This window comes from Felis catus, chromosome E1 (genome assembly GCF_018350175.1).
Source record: "Felis catus isolate Fca126 chromosome E1, F.catus_Fca126_mat1.0, whole genome shotgun sequence".
Classification (NCBI taxonomy): Eukaryota; Metazoa; Chordata; class Mammalia; order Carnivora; family Felidae; genus Felis; species Felis catus.
Window position 1 is genome coordinate 35,350,570 of NC_058381.1, and position 6,610 is coordinate 35,357,179.

Here is a 6,610-nt window from a genome sequence, read left to right on the forward strand (position 1 = left end):
GGAACAGAAAAGGGACACGGGCAGAAAAACTAGTGAAACCCAAGTAAACTCTGGGGATTAATTAATAGTAACAAACCAACATTGACTTCTTCATTTTGGCGAATGCACCATGGTGATGTAGTCTGTGAATGCTGGGGAGAACTGCGTGAGGGATAAATGGGACTTTTCTGTATTTCCTTTGCAACTTTTCTGTAAATCTAAAATTGTTCCAGAACAAACACATTCTTCTGGAAAAAAAAAAATCACATTAGGAGCCCATCGGACAGATGAGTTCCAAAGATTTCCAGAAATGAAAAGACAGATGGGCTTTGCTGATCTAGGAAGGCTTCCAGGAGGAGGCCAAGCTTGGATCTTAGGTGGGATTGGGATGTCAGGATTGGGTAAGTTTCCTGCCCACAGATTTCTCTGTGGAATGTTGGATGTCCATATTCCTGTCTTTCCTTATCTCCAGCTTCTGTAGGAACGTAAGGACCCATCTGGAAAGGAGGGAACTGAAGTTGGGGCTCACTGGGGTGGATGAAACTATTGAAACATTAAAGTTCGAACAGGCTTTGAAGGGAGATCGAGAGGCTGGTTTGTGCCTCGGTCTCTTCATCCTTGCTTAGGGGCCCAAGCTAAGGCCAGGAGAAGTCAGACAAAGGAGGAGACACAGGCCATGCCCCCAGTCTGATGGAAAAAGCCAGGGTTATTATCTCAAGGGACCCCAATGTGGTGGGGACAACACAGTCCCTGCTCTCAGGGAATCTCAGTCTGAATGAGGAGACCGTAGTTCCTGCCTCTGGGAGCCTCCTGTCCGATGGGAGGGACACAGTCTGAAGGAGGAGGCAGGATACATCCCACACATGCAGCGGTATCTAAGCTAACTTGTGGATATTGGTATTCAGGGACAGGGAGAGCCTGGGAAGAAGGCTCAAAGAGAAGAGGACTGTGGTTCTTGTACAAAGAAACCAGTAGGAAGGGTCCTGGGACAGAGCTGATAGGCCCCCTGGAAGGGGGTCCTGCTCAGATACGGATGTTCGCTCTGACAATGGGGGCCACCAAGCCTCTGCTCCCTTGTCCTCACAAGGACCGAGAGCAGCTGAGAAGCAGCGAAGGGACAGCGAGGGACAGGCGATGGATGGATACACACAGAGGAGACAGATAGGGAGAGACTCAGCCAGAGACGCCAGCAGAAGATCTGAGATGGAGAGACACAGAATGGATGTGAGCCTAAGACCAACACAGGGGCAGAGGCAGAGAGCCCGCGCCCCTGTCCCCCTTCCCCCCCCCAGGCCTTGGCCTCCAGCCGACCCAGCCATGGCCCCCCGCTGGCCTACCCCATTTGCATCCGCCTGCCTCCAGGCTCTCTCAGCCTCTGGCACTGCCCCAGTGTTTTCCCTCACTAGGTATCAAATGCAAGCTAGAGCCAAAATCCACGTGTCCTAGCTGGCTGGGGAGGAGGCTCCCTGGGAAGGGAAGCGAGTGAGTGCGGGCACAGCCCCCGTCCACTGTGCGGTGCGGGGCAGGGGCAGGTGGAGGAGGCAGCGAGGACCTGTGCCTTGCTCCTCTGGGTGTGCTCAGGGCCTGGCCCAGTGCTGGGCACGACGGGGCGGTCAGCAGTGGCTCCTGACTGGCCGAACGAGTACTGCCCGGTCAATATTAAAGAATGGGTGATGGCACGGTGGTGAGAGCCTGGGTTCAAATCTCAGCTTCACGACTTCCTGGCTGTGTGACCTCGAGCACGCTCCTGGACCTCTCTGAGCCTCGGTTTCCTCCTCTGTAAAGCAAGGATAAGGATGTTAACAAAACCCAGCCTTGTAGGATCGTTGTGGCCGTTCCGTGAGCTACTGTGGCCCTTAGGACAGTGCCTGGCATACAGAAAACACCAAACACCTGGGGGTGCCTCACGGGTATGGTTTTCCTGCCTGTGTCACATGCATATGTGTTCAGTGTGGAAGTGGTGTGGGCAAGGGTGCTCGTGGGTTGGAACGCAGCGAGGGTGGTGGTGAGGTTATGCGGTGGGAAGAGCGCTCGGTCTGTGGCCAGGCAGGCATGGGATCTAGTCACAGATTCACCACCTCTTGGCTGGGGGGGTGGGGGGGGGGGGGGGGGGGGGGAGGGGAGGGCGAGGGTCCCTAGCAAGGGGCTTCTCTTCCTCTACAGAATGGGTGTAAGATCTTCCTGGGGGGGGGGGGTCAGGGAGGAGGAGCCAAGTGCCACTTGAAGCCCTATTGAGGGCCGTATTCCTTCCCGCGTTGGACGTGGTCTGTTGGACGCGGCTCTGCGTGTTCTAGCCGTTTGCATGGATTTGCAAATATGGGAGGCATGAGACCATGGAACGAAGCCTGATCCAGCTGTCGGGGCACCTGCGGCCTGCCTCAGCTCTAGGAAGAGCATCCTGGGGCCCCGCCTTGATCCCCCCGGGTCTCAGGTTCTCCATCTGTACCAGAGACGTGCCAAGACTGACCTCCCAGAGCTGTCGTGAGGATGAGATGAGATGATGCTTGAGGTGCCGTCAGCCAACGGCCCTTCTCAAGAGCTCTCCGGCCGCCACGGTGCTGCGGTTCGCTTCCGGCCGCCTGACACTGTGAGCCTTCCCACGCGTGCGCGCAAATGGAGTGTGCCGTTTGCGCAAGGGGCCAGATCTTCAGGAAACGGAGGAGGATAGCCCTTGGCATCCATCCTGGGTCTCTTGGACCCGTCCAGTGGCGCTTGAGCCCGCGGAGCCAGGCTGCCTGGGTTTGAATCCCAGCTCGGCCACTTCCTAGCTTTGTGACCCCAGGCAACTGACTTAACCTCCCTGCGCTACTCTTTCCTCGTCTGAAATTGGAGACAGCAACAGCGCCCCCCTCAGGGGGCTCTGTGAGGAGTACACAGTTCAAGCGCGCAAAGCGCTCAGGGCAGAGCCTGGTACAGATGTTTGTGGTTATTCCTGAGCGGGACTGGGTCTGTGGGGGTGCGTTCCGCTGCCCAGTTCCCATGTCTCTCCTGGCCAAACAGATAGCTCATCCGCTGGAACAGCCCTTCCTGAGTTCTGACCAGTTTCTCGTAGGCAGAAGTTCCTAGAAGGGTGCAGCCTGAGGCAAAGCAGCCAGGACAAGCTGCTAAAATAATCACACTTACAGGAGGCCCAGGATGTCGGTGGGACAGATAGTTTTGAAAGTGAATGTGAGTGAGTTTCTGGAAAGAGAAGCTGGGGGACACGCTTCTGCAGGTCCCCGGCCGGGTGGGACAGAGCAGGCTCCTCTGTGCTCTATTCCTCCCCCTCCCAGGCCCCCTTCCCACCCAGAACCTCTCAAAGAGGCAAGGGACCTGAGGGGGCGGTGGGAATCGCCCTTGGCAGGGACGGAGGTCTCACCCTCTGAGGGTCAGGTCTCCCTTCCCACTGTTCCTTTCTGCCCTTGCCCTGCCCGTGACCTCAGGAGTGGGAACATGTAAAGGGGAGGGGGTGGGGGTGACAGGGATGGGAGGAGAAATGAGGGGCTGTCAGAGAGAGGGAGATGGAAAATGTGGGGGGGGGGGCCGCTGTGACCGGAGCAGGCAGAGGCTCACGCGCTCGTGAAGGGTGTTTGCCTGAGCGCGTGAGCGGATGTGTGTGACGCAGTACCTGTGTCTGTGCCCCGCTGTCTGTCCGTCTGACCGGGAAGGGGCAGAATCGTAGACCCACGCCACCAGCAGGGACATTTTCTGACCAGACTCCTGTTGTGCAGAGGGACGAACAGGCTGAGGAATGAAACGCCCAGTCGCTGGGCAAGTCGGGTACCAGACCTTTGGTCTCTAGACAACTAATCCCGGGCTGGGGGTGGGAAGATGAGGAGGAAGGGGGCTGAGAACACACGTTTCGTTTCGGGGGGTGGGGAGAGGATTGGGAAGTCTTCCTAACTCCTGCCCTTGCCCTCGGTCTCCCCTCCAGCCCCCAGCTACTTCCTCGGGCTGGAGGAGGAGACCACCCCCCAGGGATGCCCCAGAGGAGGTGGGGGAAGCAGGCTTGCAGGGTGCAGGGCCCCCGTGGGAAGGGGCCAGGCATCCAGCCTCCCACGTTCCTGCAGACGTGGACTCCCCACCCCAGCAGGGATGTGTCATCCTTGGAGCCCGTGACAGTAGCTGCAGCCTCTCTCCAGCTTCCCTGCCAGACCCGGCCTCGAATGTGGGGAGGACCCTTCGGAAAGCCGTCTGGGCACATCCCCAGCCTGGCAAAGCTGAGCCCTAAGATGGAGGGGGGCGGGGAGGAGCCTGAGCCCTCCAAAGTGCCGGCCCTCCCCTACCTGGCCCTCCTCAGTGTCCCCACCTGGGAAATGGGAGAAAAGGGTGAGGGGCGAAATGGAATCTCCCAGCAGGGCCTCACCCTGGTCTGGCATATGGCTTCCCTGCTCCTCCTCCCTGAGCTCCCTGCCTCGGCCCTAAGGGAGAAGCGCCCTCGGCCCTTAGATTGGGGGAGGAGGGGAGAGAGGGTCCACAGCCCTTAGATTGGGGGAGGAGGGGAGAGAGGGTCCACGGCCAGAGGAGGGAAGCTGCTACCAGAGCAGACATTCCCGATGACTCACGGGCCCGGAACGCCTCTCCGGGCGGGCGGCAGGGCAGCCTCTGTTCAGCGGGGGCAGCCTGAGAAGACCCAGGCCCCAGCAGGGGGTGGGGGGGAGGGGAAGGCGGAAGGTGGAGAAGCAGAACCCAAGAGAGGCTCGGGGACAGTCACTGAGAGGTGCCTTAGGGAAGAGGGGACAACGTGTCTCTCCCAGGGCAGCGGCAACAAACAACGAAGGCTGGGCGCTATAGGAGACGCCCGTCCCCCACCTCCAGGGAACGGCCTTTCTGGAGAATGGCTTGAGAAGAGGAAACCCGTCTGCCCCTACCCCTTCCTGGGACTGAAAATCACACCCTCCTGCCCTAAGGAGGCAGGGGGGTGGCTTTGATGGTCTCCACAGAGCCCCCCCTTAGTTCTTACCCACCCTAACTTTCTTCGCTGCCGTGCCCCACCAGGGGCCCCAGCCCCTTCCATTTGCTGGGTCTCATCTTTGGAGAGGGGAAACTGAGGCCCAGAGCGGTCCAGGGGGTACGGGGAACGCGACTGCTCCCTCCCAGGTCTGCCTGACCTGGCAGAGCTCGGGGCTCAGGGTGCCCCTATTCGGTTCCTCCTCCCCCCCCCCCCCCCCCCCGCCCAGCAGAAGAAGCAGTAAAGCCATCGGTCTACGTGGCAGGCAGAGGGGGGCCTGCGAGGGAGGGGAGCTGGGAATGAGGTCAGCGGGTTGGATGGGCCAGGCTGTGGCTGTGAAGGCATCTGGGCTGCAGCAGTCTGGAAGGTAGGGGCCTCCGGGCCGGCCACTCCCAGCCCCAACCCGCCATCCACCCGCCCACCATGGCCTGTCTCCCGGCTCCTGCTCCTCCCCTCCCTGCAGCCCACACTCCAGCCAGGCCAGATGGTTCCCATCAAGCCTCTTCCATGTGGCAGTTCCACCCTGCCCACCGGGCTCCCTTCCCCCTCTGGCCACACGGCTCAGCCGAGAGTTGGGGAGCAGCTCTCTTGCCCTGTCCCCCCAGGCCTGGATGAGTATCATGTGGGATCCTTGTGCCTCTTGACCGCCCTCGCCCCCATCCCCAGTTGCTTCCCTGGCCCCTCCAGCGCCCCCAGCGGCCCTCACCACTCAGGATCTTGAGGTGGAGCAGGGATCTTACCCCTGACCCCTCAATCTCAGCCGTGTGACCTTAAGCAGGTCAGTTCCCTACTCTGAGCCTTGGTTTTCTCATCCGTGCAAGAAGGAGAGAGCAGGGCAGAAGGAGTTCAGAGGTGGAATGAGTTCATTCCACCTGAACATCTGTTGTATCATATTCCCACTTTACAAGAACAGGAAGCTCTAGAATCTAGTAGAAACCGACTTCAGAGGAGTCATCTGGTCTACCTCTTTGCGTGCTCCCAAGTGGCGTTTCCTTGATGGTCTGAGACCTGTAAGTCCCACCCACTCTCCTCGCATTTTCCCCCCTTCCCCAGGGGCTGCAGACTTCAAACTTGAATTCTGCGGCTACCAAGGGATAGGTTTTCTGGGCAAGCCCTTTGGCAAGAGGCTTACGACCAAACCCTACTCAAAAGCAGTCACTGGCTCTCTGGCCCCCAAATGGATTTGAAATTCTTGTGCTAGAACTCCAGGCCTCTAGAAGTTGGCCCCAGCCTAATTTTCCAGCTGTATATTCCATGCTTCCTCTGCCCAAGGCCTTTTCCCCACCACCTCTCTCTCTCTCTGTCTCTCTCTCTCTGTCTCTCTCTCTCTGTCTCTCTCTCTCTGTTGGAGTCAGGGGAGGTTTCCCAGGTTGGTGACGCCCTCCCTCCCATTCCAGCCCTGCATTCAAACCCTGTCACCCACCTCCAAGGCTCGGCTCAAAAGCAACTCCTCTCTGAAACCTGCCTCATCTCCCGTTGGCGTTCTCGTCACCTTTGCATCTCTCTGGAGGCTTCCACTTACTGAGCATGACATAGGGCCAGCAAGGTGGCCTCCCACGGCCCCGTTTCACACACTGGGGAAATGAGGATCAGACAGATGGAGAACCTTACACAGAATCACGCAGCCAGTGCTGCCCTGGGCCAGAGACATTTCCAGCTTTCTTTTATTCCCCCACCTGGCTCCCCATTCTCTAAGGACAG